This window comes from Podarcis pityusensis (genome assembly GCF_964106645.2).
Source record: "Podarcis pityusensis genome assembly, chromosome: 5".
Taxonomy (NCBI): domain Eukaryota; kingdom Metazoa; phylum Chordata; class Lepidosauria; order Squamata; family Lacertidae; genus Podarcis; species Podarcis pityusensis.
Window position 1 is genome coordinate 27,853,790 of NC_138032.1, and position 24,416 is coordinate 27,878,205.

Genomic DNA, 24,416 nt, shown 5'->3' on the forward strand with positions numbered 1-24,416 from the left:
ACTGTGTGGAGCAGATGCCATGATGGAGTCAAGTGCTGCACCTTGCCTGCACCGAGGTCCTCTGCTTCTCCCTCTCAGTTACTGGCCACAATGCTCATCATTAGGAAGTGAGATGAGCAACACCTCCCTGCTTTCACAACCCTACCAAATGCTACTGCCAAGAGTAGGGGTCGGCAAACTAAGGTCTGGGGCTGGATGCGGCCCACCAGGCTCGTTAATCTGGCCCACAAACCTTGCAGACCCTTGGTCAGTCCCGTGCTAAACTGGCGCGGTGCGGAGGCCCTGCCACGCGGCGATTGACTTCTGCGATGCTGGCGCGGCTTCGGATTGGCTGCAGAAAGCTCCTGCAGCCAATCCAAAGCTGCGGATGCCTCTGGGCGGGTGGTGACGCTGGCTCAGATTCGGATTCGCCACAGGAAGCTCCTTCAGCTAATCCGAAGCCGTGGACTCCTCTGGGCGACTCCCCTTCCTTCCTGCTGAGCGGCCACATATGGCCAAGAGCCGAGCGGGAGGAAGTGGTGGTGATGGGGAGGCTGCCTCCGTCGCCCAGGCCAGCGGCATGGGCTCTGCACCCCCGTGGACCCCTGGCCGAGGCAGAGGACGATGATACCAAAGACAACTGCAAGCCCCTAATGAGCACATTTATTTCTTTATGGGGGAAAAACCCTATTTACTGCCCATTAATACAATATAACATGGCTGTGTACAGCAGTATATAGAATAAAATGTAAGGCACCGTAAAAAAACAGTTCAAAAATATTGAAATGATTGGCTGATGAAATTGTAATGCTTGTCTGCATTAAAAAGTTTTCAAGGGACGCCTGAAAGTAAAAAGCGAGGATGCCTGTTCTGAACCGCAGGCCCAAAGGAGTGCTTGTAGGAGTGGCTGGGTGCAGGAAAACGAAAGGATATCAAGAATGCCAGAGTGATCAGTTCTATTGCTTTATAAAATAAAGGTACAGACTTGCAGCAAAGCAGCCTGCCTGGTCTCCCAGCCTTTGCAGAAGCGGGATGGACACCACAGCACAGAGAAGGCTTGTCTGCGCCCAAGCAAACATTCATATATTCTTTATACGCAAAACAGTATACGTCACTTTGTCCAGGACTTCCCATCACTTCACTTGACCAGATGAGGGCATAGGTGGCAAATATCCAAATCTTACAGATAGTTCCCCTTTCTGGGCTTAGAGCCCAGCAGCCCAAGCCCACAGATAAGGATGACATCAAAGCAAACCAATTAGCTTATATCAAAGCAAGTGAATATAAACATATATCAACTAACAATTAACAACTATCAATTAATGGTGGGGTTATCTTTTAAATAACTATCAATTAATTAACTATCAATTAATGGTGGGGTTATCTTGACTACCAAGATGGTGTTTGCAGAGCTTCTGGTTCAATACAATGCCTACCAAATTCCTGCTGGAAGAGTGCTCCGTAGCACAGGACCAAAGCACATCCATTCAAAGCACATTACTTGCCTCAAAGCATCCTGGGAAATACAGTTTGTCAGGGATGCTGGGAATTGTAGTACTAAGAGAGGAAACTTTTGGGGTGCAAGTGTGTGCTTTCACTGTAGGGTGTGTATCTGTTCTTCTAGCAGAGGCCAGTTGGGCCTCTGTAACATGGGGAACTGCTAACAGCACCTGTCCAGATGATCTCGCTTTGAATATACATGTGGCGAACCTCACGCCCAGAGGCCAAACACAGCCCTCCAGTGTCTTTACCTGTTTGGAATATGCCAATGAACCGTGAATGGCTCTTGCTGAAGATGTAGATGTGAAAGCATATAGAAACCTTATTTCTGCATGGTTGGAATGTAGCTGACCTTAGAAAGATAAGCATTACAGCCATTGCTCCACCCACTTTTGGCTGTGGCCCCTCCCACCACAGGCACGTGGTCACCAGAAGGTTCCCCACAAGGGAATGTGCCCTTCAGGCTGAAAAAAGTTCCTCACCCCTGTTTTAATGCATGAGGGAAAGGTAGATCTAGACAGCCGAAAGACCATCTCACCAGAAAGACTGTCTCACCTCTTCTATAGCCAGTCCATCAGTGTGTCCTGCAGGTGAGGGCCTACTGCAGATAACATCTTCTCAGGAGGTCGGTTCTATACCATATAGGAATTGGGCCTTTATTGTCATGGCATCTGTTATGTACTAAGCTTAGATCCTAGATCAATAGGGAAGTAGGATCCTAGAACGCAACAACTGATTGGCCTGCAGGAAAAGACCAATCAGGCTCCAGGAGGGAAGCAGAATCAGCCAATCAGATGGGACTCATTGTGTAAATAATGTATAGAAAAGCCTGGGGGGGCAATTCAATCACTGTTTTACAAGCTGCAATAAAGAGCGTGAAAGCACCACAGGACTCCCAAGTATATTTCAGCATCTAACCCTTTGGAATCCCCTTCTCTTAAATATTAGACAAACCCCCATCTCTGTTTTCCTTTGGCACCTGCTAACTGTTACCATAAAGCACCAATGCTGCAGCAAGCAAAGGCTCTAGCAGCTCAGCCAGCTGCTTGTGGCTGGAAAGCCAGACAGGATGTTTGTGACTGTTGCCATGGGAACAAAGGGGCAGTCCATTCTGTACTGAGCACCGGATGTTAGCTCAGTGTGTGTGTGTGTCATATGACCCGTACTGGATGTACTTGGGAGGAGTTTCTCCTTGCTGTTGTTGAGTGCAGACATGATTCTCTGTACTGATGTAAGAGGCAGAAATAAATGATGTAAATAGTTTTCTGTCTGCTTCTTTCCCCTCCCTGGGGACACCAAAGGGGAGAGAGGAAGAACGGTGTGTTCCTCTCATACATCTGAGAAGACCTTCCTCTTCCAACAAGCCTTTTTCAGTAGAGCTATTTCATAGATTTATTGTTTGTTTTTTGCTAGCCTGGGTTCCTTTGGAAGGAAAGGTGGGGTATAAAATTAAGAAAGAAGAAACCTAGGGAACAGGGGGTCAGCCTTCAGACAAGGTACTTCCTAACGTGGAAGAGTTTGCAGGTGTATAATGCATTGTTTTGGTTTGAATTGTATTTCATTAGTTTTTGAAATACAAAGAGAAGTCAGAAAAGGCATCCTATTAAAGTATTAGTGGGTCCACCTAATGCCCATCTCACCCTTTATGTCTAACCCACCATGTTCACAAATGACCATTTAGCTCCTCCTAAGCGAAGAATGTAAGGGACGCGGGTGGCGCTGTGGGTAAAACCTCAGTGCCTAGGACTTGCTGATCGTAAGGTCGGCGGTTCGAATCCCCACGGCGGGGTGAGCTCCCGTCTTTCGGTCCCAGCTCCTGCCCACCTAGCAGTTTGAAAGCACCCCTAAGTGCAAGTAGATATATAGGTACCGCTTTATAGCGGGAAGGTAAACAGCGTTTCCGTGTGTGGCACTGGTGCTGGCTCACCAGTGCAGCTTCGTCACGCTGGCCATGTGACCCGGAAGTGTATTTGGACGGCGCCGGCTCCCGGCCTCTTGAGTGAGATGAGCGCACAACCCTAGAGTCGGTCACGACTGGCCTGTACGGGCAGGGGTACCTTTACCTTTTACCTTAAGGGAAGAATGTGGGCAGGGCAGGGAGAGAGAGAAAATGATTAGAAGAAAGAAAGAAATAGGAAGATGAGTGAATAGGAGGGAGGCTGGTTGTCGGGGCCATTTGAGGTATTTGAGCTGCTCTATCCCTGTTTGTACACAACAAAGCACTGACGTCACACCAGCTTGCGGGTGTTTGGTTGTACCACACCTATTCAGCTTTCGTACCCTTTAATTAAAATTTCCCTGTACTTGTCCTCCTTTATTTAAAAGCTCCATATTAGGAGGGTTCTCATAATGATATCTACACTAACCTGTTCAGAATTGCTCAGTCTAGTCAATAGGATAGCAACAAATTGCTTCAGGCAAACCTACCATGTTTCCCAGATACGACACCCACAAACCTTCTCTCTAGAGGTTCCTCTGGGTGCTATTATCTGTGCATGTGCAACCACCCAATTCTCTTATTCCTTTCCCACCGCCCTGGCCAACCCCACTTGTACAGGGATACCATACTGTTTTATGCTTAAAGGTAAAGGTAAAGGGACCCCTGACCATTAGGGTCCAGTCGAGGCCGACTCGGGGTTGTGGCACTCATCTTGCTTTATTGGCCGAGGGAGCCAGCATACAGCTTCCGGGTCATGTGGCCAGCATGACGGCCGCTTCTGGTGAACCAGAGCAGCGCACAGAAACACTGTTTACCTTCCCGTCAGAGCGGTACCTATTTATCTACTTGCACTTTGACATGCTTTCGAACTGCTAGGTTGGCAGGAGCAGGGACCGAGCAACGGGAGCTCACCCCGTTGCGGGGATTCAAACTGCCAACCTTCTGATCAGCAAGTCCTAGGCTCTGTGGTTTAACCCACAGCGCTACCCGCGTCCCTTGTTTTATGCTTAGGGCTATTATAATTTGAATTTGCACTTTTAAAACTTCTGCTTGGCTTCCTTACTATTTGAGTTTGCCAGGTGGGTTTCACTAGTGAAATATGTCAGCTGTTGTTGTGCGTCAGCAGCCTGTATTACAGAAAGAAAACCTGCTCAGCAAATATTCTTCAGCCTCAAGGATTTTTGGCCAGTTTCCAGGATCCCTGCACTGCTCAAACATGGTGCTAGCCCTGAAACCACAAAAATTTGCAACAGGATTTTACTGAGAAGTAAACTCCTTTTGCACTACAGTATACATGTGATTTTCAGAATGACAGACATTTCTTGATGATCAGAATCTCAAAGCCATACACTCTTTCCTGCCTCACATCTATTTTATACGTCCTTGAACTTACCGAAGCAGTCTGTCAATCTCCTGGTCTCTGGCCAGTCAGCTCTCAACACCACCCAGCCAATCCTAATCCAAAAGCATAGCTGTGGCAAAGGGCTCCCTCCCATGTGCCTCTGAGCAGAAAAAAACATGTACTGGAACTGATAGGGCTGCCCAAAAAATCAGCCCTAGTAGTAGAGATCTTCCTCCAACACTTGCTAGGAGGCCTACAGCTGCTGTAGCAGATATGGGAGGAGACTGAGATGCTTCGAAAACAGCCCTGTGTGGCAGCTATGGGAATAGTTTGTTGCCTCTTTAAGAAGTCTCAAAGCAAATGTTGTGTTCACCATAAAGTGGTTGCAACCAGTTGGTGGATCTTGGTGACTGGGGAAAAAAGAAGCAGCTCCTAAATTTGTATGCTTGTGTTCTGAAGGGTTCTGCCTTTCTGAAATATAATTTTGTTTGGAATCAGAAGGCCAGTACAGTGGTACCTCGGGTTAAGAACTTAATTCGTTCCAGAGGTCCGTTCTTAACCTGAAACTATTCTTAACCTGAAGCACCACTTTAGCTAATGGGGCCTCCCGCTGCTGCCGCACCGCTGGAGAACAATTTCTGTTCTCATCCTGAAGCAAAGTTCTTAACCTGAGGTACTATTTCTGGGTTAGCAGAGTCTGTAACCTGAAGCGTATGTAACCTGAGGTACCACTGTATAAAACAAAACAACACAGTTCGCTTATATCAGAACCATACATTGGTTCTGAGGGTGCTCAGAGCCATTTGTCGTAGCCCGTTCGAGTTCTGTTGCTGAGAATCAGGAGCTAGGAGTCTCTGAGGAACCTTTGCCTGACAGCAGAATCTACATGTGAAGTCCAACAGCCCAGAGGTCAGGGAATCCAGATGATCACAGAGCTAAGTGTCCAGTCCAAATGACGTAGAGTCAAGGGTCCAGCAGGAAGCAGCAAAGTGGGGCCAAGAACAACAGACATTTCCAGCATCTGACTGTTGCTGAGAGCTCTGTTTAAGAAGGCCAGAGTCAGCTGGTTCTCATCAGTGCCTTCTCCTTTTGTGAAGGCTGATGCGCTGCAGGTGGGGTCACTCTGCCTTATCACTCTTCAGGCTGCTGTTCAGCAGGCAAAGCTGACTCCTGGCCCCTGACACCGTTACCCTGAAGTCCAGAGAAGCAACTCTGGAGTGTTTCCTCCTGTGAGGAGCTTATTGTTTATTTGGTCTGTGACAGAGAGAGGCAGAGAAAGGGAGAGCAAGCAACAGAGAGTCTCTTTCTATAATATATATCTCATTTTTTTACTCAATTGTTTTGTGTTTCTTTTTTATTTATTTTAAATTGGGCAATTTGGAGGAGTAGAGGATGGTTTTTGTATGTGTTGCAACAAATTCTGTATTAACCGTTTACCTACATTCACTCATTAAAAGCTGCACTGGCCACTAAAAGAGGCCGAGCAGGTAAGGTAGATATTACACTTCACGAGTCATGTGTAATTACATAAAAGGTGTGTGGATCTTAGCAGAGGATATATACTTAATGCACAGGTATGGAGGATAATGCTGTCACTATTCTTTCGACCTTGTTCTTTTGTGGGTTTGTCAGTGAAATTCTAAAATGAAAAGCTTGTTCGGAGAAGATGACCTAGTCATTGAGATCTTCTGGGAGTTATTTATTTTATTCATTATTATTATGCTACAAGGCGCACCTTATTTTCTTAAAGCGCATATCACATTTTGGTCCAATGTCATACCCTCCAACATTTACCTGATGAAAATAGAGACGTTATGTTCCATAATGATAATTTTACTATATCTACCCCACACATCTTACTGGGTTGCCCCAGCCACTCTGAGCAGCTTCCAACATATCTAAAAACATAATAAAACATTAACAAAACTTCCCTATACAGGATTGCCTTCAGACGGCTCAGGGGTCAGATAACTCCATACCCTCCAATGAAAATAGGGACTTCCTAAGGAAAAGCGGGACATTCCAGGATCAAATCAGAAACCGAGAAGACTTCTCTAAATCAGAGATGTCCTGGGAAAATAAGGGCACTTGGAGGGTCTGCAATGGTGCATAAAACAAGTTGTGAAATCCAGCCAGATGGGCGGGGTATAAATAATAATAATAATAATAATAATAATAATGAAATTTATCAAATGCCTTGTCAGTTGCAAGGGCCTCTTCAGCACACTACCTGATGTAGAAATAATCCCGAGTGCAGGAAAACGGGAAAACGCTACTGTGTCTGAATATCATGACATCTCTTGGATGTAATGCTAGGATCAAGTTTTCATAGCCTTGTCCTTCCTGACTACAATCAAGGAGTGGCTTTACTTTGCTTCCTTTTTGCAGAGAGTCCTAATAAACTTTTCCAAACAACAGTTCCGTCTCTCCGGTTTATGCATCCTGCTTTTATTTCTAAACCGCTATCAGAACAATGGCTAAACGCTTCATGTTTATTACAGCTGCTGTTGCTCCCTGACAAACGTGTCAGATGTAAAGCATAATTTCACTCTAATCTGCGCCGGCCTTCATTACTTTCTCTCGTCAATCTAATTTCCACCTGTTCCCATGCTATCTCTTTCTTTCTTCTCTGCTCCAGTTGCAATCACAGCTAACATAATTCTCTGAGGTGGCTCCTCATAGATACCAAAGGCCCTGCAAAGCTCTGCTGAGTCATCCTAGTGTCAGAGGCCGAGGCCCAGGAAATGAACACATAAGCGATTCCCCCCCCCCAAGTGACACATTAAACATAATGGCTGGTGTCACACAGGGCAGACTGTTGCTTTTTTCGTTAGCCAGGATTACAGAAAGGCTCTGCACAGGAGAGGCAAAATTGTTGGGGGTCGAGGAGGCTTAGTTGTGAGGGAGAGAGAAATGTCCCTATTTTCATCTGAGGAACATTGGAGGGTATGCTATTGCCATAGCTGTCAAGTGTCCCTTATTTGAAGGGACAGTCCCTTATTCCAGTGCCATGTCCCGCTGCTGTCCCTTATTGATGGATGTTCCTTAAATGTCCCTTAAATTTCAAAGGAAGCAGCTCCTCTCCCTCCCTCCCTGCCGGCCAGGGAGGAGGGAGGCTCCAACTGTGTTGCTTGGCTGTGTTGCTTACCCAATAAGAAGTCTAAGAACGACTGGGGGTGGTGGAGCTTGCATGCCTTGTGCTGATCAAATCGGCTGCGTTCCCTGGGGACTCGCCTTTGCTCAGCGCTTCCCAGCGGAGAGGTGACGGTGGTTTTCCTTGAGGCTTTGTTTGGCTGCTGGCTGGGCTTTCTGCCTTTGGCTCAGAGGGGCTCAGAAGTTGAACATACCTGTGCTGAGTGCTTGGATCGGAATCGGATGGATACGTCATTGACGGCCCACTCACCCTTGCCGGCAAAAAGGTCTGTCTGGAGCGGGGGAACATGGTGGGGTGAAAGGAAAGGAGATCTCGTGGGAGGAGGGGAGGCTGTTTGTGTGCGGCTAGTTAATGCAAACTGAGGGGTTTTTTGAATGCTGGACGCCATTTTGTTGCACGTGCTGCTGCAAACTTTGCAGTGCAAAGCCAGGCCGGGGAGCCATCTTAAGTTGAGGCTGCATAGGCCTTGTGGTGCATGTGATTCAGATTCTATTCAGTTGAACCTCTGGTTACAAAGTTGGTTGGACAGTGTTCTCGAAGCTACCAGCATGAGTTTGACCAGACTGCAGGAGGACAGGAAGACTGGAGTGCCTGGAACAGGTGAGGCTGCAGGTCCCTTATTTTGGCTGCTGGTCCCTTATTTTCAAGGCTGTTGGTCCCTTATTTTCAAATCTGTAAGTTGACAGCTATGGCTATTGCTCAGTGGTAGAGAGCAAACTTTGCATACAGGAAGTCAAAAGTTTCAATTCCTGGTATCTCCAGGTAGGGAGAAAGAATCCTGTCCAAAACCCAGGAGCAGCCAGTGCAGTGAGGAGTTGCTGTCCTGCCCCTGGTATCACTGCAGCCTACCTGGGGGCTGGTTTGGGGTAGGGTAGTGGCAAGAGCAAGCAGCAGCGCTGGATTGGCTTCACAAGTGCACCTATGCAGCCCAGCCCTCAGTGCTCCCCCATCCTGCCCTGTCCCAGGCATCGGCCCACCACACTGCAGAAACCCTGGAGAGCAGCTGCTAGTCACTGTAGTCAAGAGCAAAGTAGGTGGACAGTCTGACCCCATATAGGGCTGCTTTATATATTCACATTTACATAAGAAACGTGACATGTTCCTAGCCAAACTTTGCTTTTACGCATACAGTGGTACCTCGGGTTACAGACACTTCAGCTTACAGACGCTTCAGCTTACAGACTCTGCTAACCCAGAAATATTACCTCGGGTTAAGAACTTTGCTACAGGATGAGAACAGAAATCGTGCTCCGGTGGTGCGGCAGCAGCAGGAGGCCCCATTAGCTAAAGTGGTGCTTCAGGTTAAGAATGGTTTCAGGTTAAGAACAGACCTCCAGAATGAATTAAGTTCTTCACCCGAGGTACCACTGTATTATTGAAATTGCATGAAATGGTATGGTTCATGGACTGAGCACCCATCGCAAGAGGAATGTGCAGGGTTTTAAAAAAAAATTTGCTCCGAGTTTATTGACTTGGAATATTTCAACCATGTAAAAAGCGCAGTTTCTTTGATATGAGGTCATGGGTTTCTTTGATATAAGGTCATGAAGTTTATCAAGAATGGAGGTCTGCTACCCAGGCTTCCTAAACCTCAGCCCTCCAGATGTTTTTGGCCTACAACTCCCATGATCCCTAGCTAGCAGGACCAGTGGTCAGGGATGCTGGAAATTGTAGTCTCAAAACATCTGGGGGCCGAGGTTGAGGAAGCCTGTGCTAGCCTAACAACAGACTTCGCATTGTCACATTTTTTTGTGAGGGAAATGGTGTCACATAGAGGCAATGATACCTGGGTACCTGTGATAGAATCAGTTGTCCCAAGCTGGAAAACTAATGGCACCACTGGTTGTTTTTTTTTAAAGAACAACATTTATATACGCTCCCTTTTTCAAGGAGGTCAAAGTGGCAGTTTAACCTCAGGAGAGCACCATTAGGTTGTTTAGCTGTGGGCTAAATAAGAAACAGACTATATTATCATTGTTACCATTATTGTTCTTTTCTTTATTTCCTTTCTCATGTGTCTCAAGGCAATTTACAAATATACAATAAAAACAACAGAAAGTAGTCTGAAAACTACTAAATATAGACTTTGAAACAGTACAAAATTATCTAAAACAGAGATTTTTTTCATGTAGCTGGAAAAGCTTGTTGAAAAAACAGGTCTTAAATTGTTTCTGAAAAGTAAATGAGGGGCAGCCACACTGAAAGACTGCTCTGAGTTACTGGGGAGTGGGCTTCTGATGCCTTTGGCCCTTGAAGGAGAAACCCTCTTGCAGAATGCAAAATGACCTCGCAAAATGTAAAAACCAGTTGCACAAACTTTATGGTATCAAAACCCATGATTAAAATACACAGTGAAACAGTCCTATTAAAATATAAACATCTATAATTAAAACACACAATAGAACAATCTGATTAAAACATTGCTGCCATTAATACAGGAGACTGAGGTGAAGAAAGCAGGGACTGCCTGTGCAAACAGGTGTGTCTTCAAAAGCGAGCAGAATACCAGTAAAGAAGGGACCTGTTGCATTTCAGCATTGAGTGCATTTCACAACACCAGTGCTGCCAGTGAAAAAACTTATTTCTGCATTATCACAAGTCAGTGATCATCAGGCTGGGGCAAAACTAGCTGCATTCCATTTTTAACCAGGCCCTAAAACATTTTTAAGAATGTTTCACACATCTGAATCATACTAGCACCAAAGCAAGCCTCTGAATAACTCTCATAGTTTATCATGGTTAATAAATATATATGAAATATCAAATCAATGCACAGAGGATATGTAGAAAATCTGTCAAAAGGTGGCGGAAGCTGTAGTATGTGCTGGCTGCATCCTTTGGAAGCTCCTTAGCTGCAAAAAACCTGACTTGATGTTTTGGAAATTTGTTCCTATGCCATTGGCTGAACTGCTGAAATTTTCACGAACATGCTGATTTTCAAACCTGTTAGTGCTCAGGTGGGGTTACAGGCTGCCAAGGGAAAGAGATACAAAGCAGCATTAATACTACCCTGGTGGGCAACTATTGGGATTATGATGAGGAAGTGTCTTCTACTGCATCCTCTCCTTCCACAAACCTCAGAGTGTGTGTTATGGTTTTTGAACGTTCTTTTGGAAGCCGAACGTCCAATGGGGCTTCTGTGGCTTCCAATTGGCTGCAGGAGCTTCCTGCAGCCAATCAAGAAGTCACGCTTTGGTTTCCGAACATTTGGGAAGACAAACGGACTTCCGGAACGGATTCCGTTCAACTTCCAAGGTACGACTGTACTAGAGATTCCAGAGTGTACCATTTCTAGTAGCCTGTCTGGCAGTGCCTTGCCGCCTCTCTTTTCCATGGTTTCCTTTACTTCTTGTGCTGTGTCTTTTCCACGTGTTACCCATTAAACTTTAAAGCAAAAATATAGCACTCAAGGCTTCTAGCTTTGGGGCTGAAAATCTGGTTTTAAATATAATAGGTTGGTATATGCAGTTGTGTGAGTTGAATTATCCCTTGATGTGTGATATGGTTTAATGAAGGCTAATGCTGACTTGAAAGTGCTTTTGCACTACACTGAGAAACGGTCCACCCATTTGCTGAACCTTCTACCATCTGAAGTTGGGGTGGGTAATTGTTGTACTTTACCAAGTAGTTACTGTATTGATTTCTTCCTCGTCTGATACATATCTTGTCCAGAAGTTCTTTGTTCCGCAGCCCATAAACCACAGGGCTGAAGCTTTGTGCAAATAAGAAAACAACAAAAGCTCCAAATTTTATCAGAACATGTTCTGATCCTTTTCCGATGGCTGTAAAGATTAAGGGTGGAAGAATATGGAAGCTCATTTGTACACCATGAATAATGACTGTTTTTCTGGCCTTCTTATTTGAACAGTTAAAATGACCGCTGAGCTTTCCTTCTCTCCACAGGAGAAAATAAGCAGTTACCATGACGGCTGCAAAAAGGAAAATGAGAATACTTCCGGTTATTTTGGCAAAATCACTACCCAGGATAGTTGGGCAAGAGGGCTCTGCTTCATATATGTCCCTTGGATCTCCTTCTGTACGTTCCACAATGATCAAGCATGCAGATTTGAGGAGTGTTCCGACCCAAACACAAGCTATGGCTTTGTGTTTCACCAAGTGTACAAAGGCCAGGTATCTCAAAGGCCAGCAAACAGCTAAGCAAGTGTTCATTGCCATCAAAGCCAGCGTTACCAGCACTGCTTCTGCAACTGCTGTTTGTACTCCAAAGGCGATCCAGATCCAGAATTGTTGCACTTTAAATGTTTGTATCACATTGGACACCATGCCAGAGCAACAGAATAAAGAGCAACAGAGAAGATGATGGCACAGGAGGAAGTATCTCCCTTCCTTCACCATTTTAGAGTTCTGCCTCACAGTCTTGATTATTAATATATTCAATGCAGTTATGAATATGAAGTTAGCCAAATAAAGGCTTCCTTTTACAACTACTAGCGTTTGTATTAAATTTGATTTGTTTGCTTGAGTTTCAGTCGTGGACACATTCATAATAGCCAAGTGTAGTTCTTGCCCTGGAAATAAACAAGCGATACATTTATAACAGTATTATAACAATATATTTCCAGCTATTTAGTCTGATGGGAAAACCCAGCCAGATGGGCGGGGTATAAATAATATATTATTATTATTATTATTATTATTTACATGAACAGGATTATAATCTAAATGCACTGGAGTTTTGAGCCACTGTGGTGTCATTGGTTACATTGCTGGAGTAGAATCTAGAAGACCAGTGTTCAAAACCTAACTCAGCACTAGGGATGGAGAAATTTTATTCAGGATGCATTTGAAGCTGACTTTTTCCAGTCCATACTTTCTGAAGGAACTAATCCTTTGAAATTTGCACCTATCCGAATTTTGCAGTGCCATTCTCCAACCAAATGCTGTTTACAAAATGGCATATATTAGGGGAAGTTTGCCTAAAAATGAAGATATTGGGGGGGGGGGACAGCTTGCAAAAATGTGTACATTAGCCAAAACTGTATATTAAAAATGTGTTTATGAGGAGAAATTTGCCCTAAAATGTGATGAACTTTTAAGAGGATTTTAAACGAAAAATATCTCTGAGCCACGAAGCTCATCACTTGACTTCCTTATTTAATTTTTCAGAAAGGGTCAGCGTCCATACTTTCTGTTTCCACTGAACAACTGAATCTTTTAAACTGATATTTATTGAGCATTTGTTCCAATTGGTTTGCAGGGAGGTTATACGACAATGAACGTTCATCCTGATTGGCTTGCCCATCTCCAGCAAATCACCCAGAGATCCTGCATTCTCTTCTTCCCAGCCCTGGTTTATTAACAATAGTCAGTGTGAGAAATGGAGAGGTGTCTGGCAATACTCTCTACTACCCTGATGAATAGCATGTAATCTGAAACTAGGAGGTGGGTATACTAACTTCCCCAAATAGCACATCATTTTTCTCTTCTACTAGAAAGTGTTGAGAATAGCACAATTAAATTAAAACAACAGCAACAACAACCAGTAGTGTATAAGTGTTCATCATGCTAAATTAAACTGAGTGAAAGCGATGTCATGACAAGAGATTAGAAAACAGTTCTATACCATAGCAAATTTATAAATCCCAAGAGTTGGAATACATCACTTATTCAACTTCATACATCCCATATCTTACCTTTTCATGTTCTCCCTCTCCCAAGAGTAGATTCTAAATTTGAAGATTATGACTTCTCAAGCTACAGTACCACATCCATCTAAGCATGATGACATCTTCAAAATGCAGACTCTTCATGGACCTTGATGTTTAATCCTAGTTTATATGTTTATCCGATCTTTAAAACCGTGCTTTTAATAGTACGCTGATTGCAATAGTTTACACTGATCTGGAAATGCACTGAAAATTTGGACGTACCTTTCTTTGCTCTGTGCTAGCTCACACTGCTTCTTTTTGTTCCACCGCATCTTACTGAAATGCCCTAGCAGAAAAAGAAGGAAAACTAACTCTGAGATTATTAATTGTGAAACTAGAGGGAGGAAATAAAACCAAAAACCCCAAAGAAAACCTTCTCATATCTTCCACCAGATATTTTGCATTTGCTGAGCAAGACCAGTCTCTAAATTTCTATTTATTGCCTGGATCAATGCCTACATCATCTACCTCAACCCAAAATGCACAAAGTTCATGGAATATTAATTGAATGCAAGTTGATGATGCGTTCATAAAATAAAACATGAGACTTACTTTAGTTTCTGAGCTAAGTGGACATAAGAGACTGCCTTATACTGAGCCAGGCCACTGATTTTTTCCAGCTGCTGGTGCATTGTATCTCTCCAGGGTTCCTGTGAGGGATTTTCCCCAGCCCTCCCTCAAGTAGCTGGAGACTGAACCCATGATTTTCTACATATTTTCCACCATTGGCTCATGGTCTTTCCCTACCTGTGAATTTAGGTGGGTTGTATATGTTCTTGATCCTATGTCAGAAAAGAAAGGTAAAGGTAAAGGAACCCCTGACCATTAGGTCCAGTCGTGACCGACTCTCGCTTTATTGGCCGAGGGAGCCGGCGTACAGTTTCCGGGTCATGTGGCCAGCATGACAAAGTCGCTTCTGGCAAACCAGAGCAGCGCACAGAAACGCCGTTTACCTTCCCGCCAGAGCGGTACCTATTTATCTACTTGCACTTTTTGGCGTGCTTTCGAACTGCTAGGTTAGCAGGAGCTGGGACCAAGCAACGGGAGCTCACCCCATCGCAGGGATTCGAACTGCCAACCTTTTGATCGGCAAGTCCTAGGCTCTGTGGTTTAACCCACAGCGCCACCCGCGTCCCTGTCAGAAAAGAAGGCACTACCAAAAGCATGCATATTTCACAATTAGGGCCAGCTCATCCATTAGGCAAGGTGAGGCGATGACCTCAGGCAGCAGGATCCACAGGGGCAACAGATCCCAATGTAAACCTTCATTGCCCTCTTGTTCATGTTGTACATCTTCACACACTCCTTATTCCCTAGTGTGGAGGGAGGCTAAAGTCATTCAGAAGTACGCCCAAGCTGTGAACCCCTTTGTACTTCTGGATCCTTTGTTGTTACTTGAGGCTCAGGCAGCCTTTGAGGCATGGAGTGAGTGCCTTCCATCAGCTTCTGTCGTCTCTGCTCTGGTCACCTCTAGGTCATATCATTGCAACATGCTAATCTAACCTCTGAAGACTGAAATCTGCCTCTGAAGACAGTTTGGAAACTTCATGTGGTGCAGAATTCAGTGACCAGGTTGCTAACCGGGGCAAGACAGTTTGAGCATATAACACCGATCTTGGCCCAACTGCACTGGCTGCCAATTGGTTTCCAGGCCCAATTCAATGTGCCGCTTTTGACCTATAAAGCCTTAAATGGCTCAGGGCTGCAATATCTCAAGGACCGCCTCTTCCTATATGAAACCTCACCATCTGAGGTCCTTCTACATGTGCCTCCCCCACAAGAGGTCCACAGGGTGACAACATAAGAAGGGGACTTTTCTGTGGTGACTCCCTGCTTATGGAATGCTCTCCCCATATCTTCCATATCTTTAAGCATCAGGCAGAAACATTCCCTTTCTCCTAGGCCTTTGGCTAATTAAACCATCTACGGCCTTTTAAACCAGAGGGGCAGGGAACTATTGTTTTTGTTTGTTATTATGGTACGTATTTTTGTGTTTTTATATTGTAAACCACCCTGTGATCTTTGGGTGAAGGGCAATTAATAATAATAAGAATAATCATAGAATCATATAGAATCATAGAGTTGGAAGAGACCACAAGGGCCATCGAGTCCAACCCCCTGCCAAGCAGGAAACACCATCAGAGCACTCCTGACATATGGTTGTCAAGCCTCTGCTTAAAGACCTCCAAAGAAGGAGACTCCACCACACTCCTTGGCAGCAAATTCCACTGTCGAACAGCTCTTACTGTCAGGAAGTTCTTCCTAATGTTTAGGTGGAATCTTCTTTCTTGTAGTTTGGATCCATTGCTCCGTGTCCGCTTCTCTGGAGCAGCAGAAAACAACCTTTCTCCCTCCTCTACGTGACATCCTTTTATATATTTGAACATGGCTATCATATCACCCCTTAACCTCCTCTTCTCCAGGCTAAACATGCCCAGCTCCCTTAGCCGTTCCTCATAAGGCATCGTTTCCAGGCCTTTGACCATTTTGGTTGCCCTCCTCTGGACACGTTCCAGTTTGTCAGTGTCCTTCTTGAACTGTGGTGCCCAGAACTGGACACAGTACTCCAGGTGAGGTCAAGGTCTGTCAAGGTCGTAATAATAATAATCCACATCTGAAATGTGTTCCATATTCAGTTATCCAGTTTCTTCTCTCCCCCCCCCCTTTATAACAGTGCTCCTATGATTTTACCAGCAGAATTAAAGGAAAACAAGGCAGAAGTTCAACAGGTGACACTTTCATCCTGTTTGCATTTTCGTTACTGGGCGTCTGCTAGGAGGTGGCGAGAGAGAATCCTTACCCTATTGAATTTCTGCCCATCACAAAAAGCTTTTAAAGGCTCAGGCTCACCGAAGAAGGCAGCCCTTATTCACATTACAGTTTTGGCCTACAGTATATACTTCCAGTTTCTTTACATTTAACCTACTCTTGGTCTGAAGGAGTTAAAGAAATTACTCCTTCACGGTTCAAAGCGATTTTCATGAATTCTGCAGCAACCTGCTGTTCCCGTTGATAAGGAGTAAGATTTGCAATTAGTAGCTTTCCACCTATCAATGTCAAAAGCTGGAGGGCACTGAAGAGCATTGTCTCAGCACCATGCAATTAGTTTCTCCCAACATCTGTCAAGCTCTTGCCTGGTCAAAAGAGAAGCAAGCATTTGTTGTAGGAACAGCCACTAGTAATACGACAGGTAGTGACGAATAAGAAGTTCCATTACTTTTCTCATTATGGCAGAAAGATGCAACAGCTTATGCTAAGGATTCCCCATCCCCGACAATTCTATGAATGTTAATTCGTAAATGGCATTTGCACCTTAGCTGAGCCCTCCGCTTTCAAAGAAAAACCTACCAACATGTTTTGACAGCACATGTCCTGATTCTCGTCATCCACTAGGGGGCAGCAGAGGGCAACTTGTTGCTAGGCAAATTACAGCATTAACCAGGCTGAAGCGGCTTTAAAAGGTGGTTAACATGCCCAATATTTCTCACTTTATACTATTCTTTTTTAAAAAAAATAAGTTCATTTGTTATGCACTTTATTTTGGTTGCAAAGAGCATCTGCTTAGATTCAAGACAAAAGATAGCTGTGGTCACCAGACCTGATTCACACACGCCGCAGGCTGCAGGTGGCAATCTCCTTTTTGAATGCTTACTTATAATAATAATAACATTTTTTTATTTATATCCCGCCCTGCCCAGCCGAAGCTGGGCTCAGAGCGGCTAACAACAGTAAAATAATACAGCATTATGTTACAAAACTCCCTGAAAGTAGAAAAGCAGCACAACAGGCAAAGAGGTGGGGATCAGAATCTTTCTCCCTGGTGTGCTACTTTTCTGTTTGCAGGGAGGCCTTTAAAAAACCCCACAACCAACCACAAGAACAACACACTGTGAAGCAGGGGTCAGCAGCCTTTTTCAGCCGTGGGCCGGTCCACCATCCCTCAAACCATGTGGTGGGCCGGACTATATTTTGAAAAAAAGTATGAACGAATTCCTATGCCCCACAAATAACCCAGAGATGCATTTTAAACAAAAGCACACATTCTGCTCATGTAAAAACACCAGGCAGGCCCCACAAATAACCCAGAGATGCATTTTAAAGAAAAGGACACATTCTACTCATGTAAAAACACGCTGATTCCCAGACCATCCGCAAGCCGGATTGAGGTGACTGGGTCACATCTGGCTCCTGGGCCTTTGGTTGCCTACCCCTGCTGTGGAGCATTCAAAATGGCACACCTCAGCTGCAGTCCAAAATAGCATACCTCATACCTGTTGCATGCATATAGATGAGGCTAAAGCTACAGGGTCCAGGTCTCACGAAGCTGCAAGGGCTGGGGTTGCGCTTCTATGAGATGTAAGGGGAAGGCAAGTGAGGGGACTGCATAAATGTCCCTGCCACCCGCACCACCCTGGGGATAAAGCATAGCTGTCAACTTTCAGATTTGAAAATAAGGGATCAGCAGCCTCACCTGGCCCGGGGACAGTCTACGGGATATCTAACAATCCGGGATAGATTGGAGGAATGGCAGATGAAATTAATGGACTATATGGAATTGGCAGAAATGACTGGCAGAATCCGTGACCAGGGAGAAGAGTCAGTGGAAGAAGATTGGAAGAAATTTAAAGACTATTTACAGAAATATTGCAAAATTAATGAATGTTAGAATGATGTTGGATTGAAGTTAAGTGGTTTCTTGCTGAACAGGTACAAAAGAAAAGGGAAAAATTGGTTTATAATATGTAAAAGTTTAATGTTATAATATATCAAGATTAAAGATTAGGATTTAAAAAGGAGGGAAAGGAATTGTTGGATTAACAAATTGAATTGGAATACAAAAGAGGGAGGTATGAAGAGGTCCGGGAAACAAGTAAATGTATAACAAGTGATGAAAAGATGGAATTGTTTTTAACTGTTTTTTCTTTTTTGTACTTTGTATTTTTTCTTTTTATTGTTAATTTTTTTATTAATGTGATTTTTCTTTTTTTGAAACTTTAATAAATATTATTTTAAAAATAATAATAATAAAAGCCTTCACTGAAGGAGGGTCCACCACCTTCTGAGGGCATCCATTCCACCAGCAAAAAAAAAATAAAAAATAATAATAATCCGGGATAGCAGCAGGAAGCAGCGGGAAACAGCACTGGAATAAGGGAATTTCCCACAAAAAAAAGGGAAGGTTGACAGCTATGGGATAAAGCAGGTCTGAGGCAGGAAGCCTGGCTATATGGGCATAGCTTCCCGGAACAATCTTGAACCCTGACTTTCCAGGGTTGGGAGTCCTTGGATGCAGACCCAGGATCCCCACTTCAGAGGTCCTGCTCCACCTTTCATATAATCGGATGGAGGGCAAATGACTGGAGGAGGTCAGTGGGATGCAACTACTGATTACTCCGCTTGAAAGCTTAATATAGTGGACGCCAAGACCTCCTCCATTGAATGTACATTTCCCGTTTCCTATCGGGCACTTAATCTTGGCAACAGCAGGCCCCAACTTGCAAGACAGCAGTTCTGCTAGCCAGACTGCCGCGTGTTCCTGGAGACAAAAATATATGCAGAGCCAGCTCTCCCACAAAGGCAGCTAGACAGCAGAAATTAAAGCGCCCCTACCTGCAGTGCTGGAAGCAGCACTATATTGTTTCTGGAATGGCAGGCTTGCCCTGTCAATTGAGAACATGTCCCAGAACCTTAATAAGCACCAGACCAAGACAAATCAGTGACTGAGGCAAAGGGCAAGATTGTGGGTCGCTGGTAGTGCACTGCCTTGGACTGCAAGCCCTCAATGCAGTGCAAAGTCCACTTTATGACAATGCTGAACATAAGGAATTTCTGGTGTTTTGAGCCTGCCTGTCCTAGCCCTTAACCTTTGCCTTAGAGGGAGAAAGCATCAGCTTAAAGCCTGTGGCCTAACTTGGCTTTTTCTGCCAGCATTACTGTCTGCAAAGAATCAGGCGATGACTACAATCCTCTGCATGCTTAATTTGGATTCAGTCACGGTGCGATTTACTTTCAAGCAATAAGTAGGATCATCTGCTTCTGTGTGTTTAGAACTGAAAGCTGAGTTTGTCCTGGAATCTTACCTTAACCTTCCATTTCCAGGCATGATTGCTGTGATTTATTTTACAAACTTCTCTGTTGAAAGATTATTCTCTCAAGTAAGTACGCACAGGATCAGAGTTTTAGATCTTTTTCGTCTTCTTTTCTATTGATGATATTGAGGTCAACTTCGGTCCAGTTGCTCTTTTTCTGTGGATTTGCAAAAATATCAACTCGCATCAACTTCAGTACATTAAAAGAGGTTGAAATGTCTGACTCTGAGCACTTCCTGAAGAACAGTATGCTTCTGGTAAAGATGACATCTCAGTTACGGGTCCTTTTTAAAATTAACAGAACTGGTGTGTGCGCAATACAGCAGTAACATGGATGTGGAAAAACACACGCCGCCACCACCAGGGATTTGAAAAATAAAAGCTGAAGCTTGCGTTAATTTGACATTACAAAAATCAAATCTGAATAACACAAATTCAGACAACTATAGAGAAGAAATATGGGTTTAGTTTGTATTAAAGGGGGAAAAGCCACACAGTAAATTTGGAGATCTATTGCAAAATGGAGTCCACTACAAAATGCCACCAAAACTGGAATCTATGGGCATCTTTAGTACACTGCCTCAAATCAGGATTTGCTGTTATACAAACTGGAGACAGGTGTGAGTAACTGATAGATTTTATAAAAACTGGGGAATCGGTCGTTATTTGCTTCTTTGTCTCAGCAGCCTTTAGGTATCGTCCTATTATCTGCAGACCACTTAGTAAAGTCTAACCTAAGTGAGTCTGCAATCTCCTTCTCCACTCTAAAATGTACAAATGACACTACTGGAAGGAACAGGAGCAACCGCTGATTGCAAACTCTAAAGAGTTGACAGAGCACTTTAACTCCTGATCAGCTGCAGGGCTGATGGACCACTTCCTGTAGGTTAGAAAGCTGGGTGTGGTCTGTGGTCACCCCTGCTCTAAAGTGGGTTCAGCATGACACAGTTTTCTGACTTATCACATAGATAGAACTGCAGAAAGAAATGGAAGATTAAAAACAGACATATGAACAAAAAATTATCTTTTTTAAAAGCCCTGAAAGAAGGCCGTAGACTGCTCTTAGGAATGGCTTTGGTTGCTCTAAGGAACAGCTATGGTTTAAGATCAGTTCAGCCAACGAATTCATGGATAAATTATGTGGTTGCCCATGAATAAAGATTAGACGCAAACAAGATTTGAGCTGAATGAAAAATATAATTTCCCACCGCATGATTGCTGAGAAAAGTCCTAAACTGTCACATTTATCAGGCTGCAAAAATTTGAATTATTCTAGCAGAAAGGACAATGAAAATAGAAATAATAAACTTTTATATTTGCATGTATACCGGTACCTAGGCAAAGATGCAATTGACAATTAAAAACATGTCCATTTGCATACAAAATGCCTTTAAATGAAAAATATCTTATGACTTCTTACTTGGCATATTTGAAAACTTTAAACATTACTGAAATAAACAAGCAATTACACACATAACTTAGCAAATTGGAGAAGCAATACACCATGCACTGGGTGTGCGTTCTGCACACGTCATTGAATTTTAAACTCTTTCAATATTTTTCTTGTAATTTTTTTTTCTATTTAAAGGCCCCTCATAATCTGAGACCTTAAACTATAGTTTACTTAGCTTGTGTGCAAATCCATCACTGTGAAGATTCCTGTGGCACTATAAAGATGAACAAGGTTATGACATAGCTTTCACGTAGTCTACTTAACCAGATGCATTATTTTTTTTCCTGTTTCTTTTCTGCAAGACAAGACAGCACAATCCTACACATAACTAATAGGCTAGGCCCTACTGGGTTTATTTTGCATTGATAATGTTCTTGTTTCCTAGTGAAAATAGACCTTGCACAACCTTTTCCTTTTTTTTTAAAGAAACCCACACCAAGATGAAAAGTTTCTAAGAAAACTACACCTTGCTCAAACATGCAGAATTGGCTGTTTCTGGCACAACCTGTACTGACTCTTCAGTTTCCTCAAGAGACCTAGAAATATTTAGGCAGGAGTTCATAACTGCTGGAGCAATAAGTGGCTTTTTCTACTTACCATCTGCACTTCATCCGACTACCTGCACTGGTAGAAGGACATTCTCCGTAGGGAAAAGGCAGCTCTGCCTTCCACCTGCATTAGATCTTTCCTCTCTCCATTTCTTTATCAAAAAGATTAATCCTTGGGCAAACGGAGTCTCTTTACTGCCCCCATTCATAACAGCTCTGGGAGACCAGGGAAATTAAGAAGCGACAGCAGTACCGCCCCCTCTGGGATTCTGTATTCATGCTAATCAAGAATAAAGGAAAACACAGCCTTTCCTGTTGACTTCCTTTCAATCTTTTAAAATAGAAAACGCTACAAAAGATAAAAATGCATTGATATGTACAATTAACACATTGCACATTTACCCAATGTCTGCTGGAACAGTGATGCCATTGAGTGCAAATGCCATCCATGGCTGCATCGCAGTCTTCTCTGTGCTCCTCCTCCAAGTCTTTCCTGCCTTCTTATCCAGCCCCTATTGCCTCTTGATTATTATCTGCTTGGGATCGGGTAGGGTTGTCATATTTCAAAAAGTAAAAACCAGGACCAAAAACCAAAAAAAGGCGATTTTCCTATTGACTTGCCTAAAATCCAGGACTAAGTGCAGCCTTTCGGAAATCTCTCTCCCCCCCCCCCCCGTCAATTTCACCTTTGAAATCCCGGTAATGTCCACGAAAATCCAGACATATGGCAGGCCTAGAATTGGGCACAAATCTGCTTCAGATCACATATAAGATGTTGTTGTCATTTAGTCGTGTCCGACTCTTCGTGACCCTATGGACCAGAGAACGCCTGTCTTCCACTGCCTCCCGCAGTTTGGTCAAACTCATGCTGGTAGCTTCGAGAACACTGTCCAACCATCTCGTCCTCTGTCGTCCCCTTCTCCTTGTGCCCTCCATCTTTCCCCATATCAGGGTCTTTTCCAGGGAGTCTTCTCTTCTCACGAGGTGGCCAAAGTATTGGATCCTCAGCTTCAGGATCTGTCCTTCCAGTGAGCACTGAAGGCTGATTTCCTTAAGAATGGATAGTTTTGATCTTCTTGCAGTCCATGGGACTCTCAAGAATCTCCTCCAGCACCATAATTCAAAAGCATCAATTCTTCGGCGATCAGCCTTCTTTATGGTCCAGCTCTCACTTCCATACATCACTACTGGGAAAACCATAGTTTTAACTATACGGACCTTTGTTGGCAAGGTGATGTCTCTGCTTTTTAAGATGAGCCTGCCTAATTCACACTTTCCGAAACAATATGTGAAATGAACAACAATCTGCCTTACTAAATCCACTTCTCTGAATTTTGCTGTGCACGTCTCCAGTCAAGTAATGTCTGTAAAAATGGACATTAAGGTAAAGTGTGCATATGTTTTAATTAAACATAAATACAACACGAGCCTACGATGGAGGGGTTCACAGCATTAACATTCCAATAGGGTCTTGTTTCTCCCATAGACACAGCCTTGGATTCAAATAGACATCAAACATCACACTGTGCCTCTCTGGCTTTACAGCCTGCAGCTTTACCTCTAGGTCACATTACACATACTTTCAGCTCTAAACTTTGGCTTTTCTCAGTATCTGCAAGTTGGGGTGGTGGTATGGGCCCCACCCATTTGCCGTCTCACACAGAGCCTCCTCTTCCTTGGTTCTCTTAATGGCCCATCACCTAGGTGATTTCCTGAACACAGGAAGCTAGCCTGGCTTGATTAGCTTTTAACATTTACTAGGACTAGGGTGTCTGGCACCCAGTTTAACACCCCAAGCCTTGTTTAAATTCTAACACTTACTAGATCCAGGAATTTATAGTGGCCTGGCACCCAGAAGATCATAGCAACATTAAGGAAAACTGCTTTCCGAAAAAATGTGTTAAGGGAAACCTACGCAAAAATGTGTACATTAAGATAAATTTGCACTAAAATGAGAACTTAAAATAATAATAATCTGGAGACTGATGTGGAAATCTGGAGAGCTGAGTTTAAGATGAGAAGAATGAGAAACTGAGAGAAGCCACAATCAACAGATTCACATGCCTCTAGTTTGAGGATGTCATATTGTCTTCCATTTACACCAGGGGTCACCAAGGCAAAGCCTGTGAGCACCATTGTGTCTTGGCTGAAATGGTGTTGTGGGCTGAATGGGGAGACCTGTCAGGCCTAATTATCCCTATGGGCTATAGGTTTCCCACTGCTGCTACATATTCCTATTTAATTTTAACAGCTCTTGTAAACTGCTTAGAGGTTTCGTTACAATCCAGTGGTATATGCCTTTCAATAGATAGATCGATGAGGGACCCCACATACCAACAAATGCCACATTTATTTGAAAGCAGAATCTTCCGTTTCGATGGTGGGCAGAACAAGGAAGAAGCAGGCAAGGTGTGCTGGTCCAGGGGGGAGGTTACCGTGGGGCGAGGTCCAGGACCTGAGTCGAGGGTCGGCAGACAGTCCTCCATGGGCGAAGCGGGGTCCACAGCGAGGAGCCGGGCAAGGACAGGAACTCTGGGGGAACCGGACTGGGTGCTGGCCGAAACAGCTCTTCAACAACGTTGCTCCCGCAACTTGGGACCGGGCTGACTGGCCTTTATCTTCTCTGAGGCCAGGGGCGGTCCCAGCCCCCAGGAGACCCACCTCTCCTGGCCTTAAGGCGAGCACTCCTCCTGGGAGAAACCAGTTCCCTCCGCCTCTCTGCCCTGAGCCTCTGCAGTTCAGG

At 44.0% G+C, this 24,416-nt stretch overlaps 1 long non-coding RNA gene across 1 annotated transcript; it reads left to right on the forward strand.

Moving 5' to 3' along the window:
• The first annotated feature begins 1,376 nt into the window (after positions 1–1,376).
• LOC308478581 lies at positions 1,377–12,362 on the forward strand. Its single transcript, XR_013987176.1, has 2 exons — positions 1,377–2,069; positions 11,818–12,362. It is a non-coding gene; the product is annotated as an uncharacterized lncRNA (long non-coding RNA).
• Positions 12,363–24,416: the final 12,054 nt, after the last annotated feature.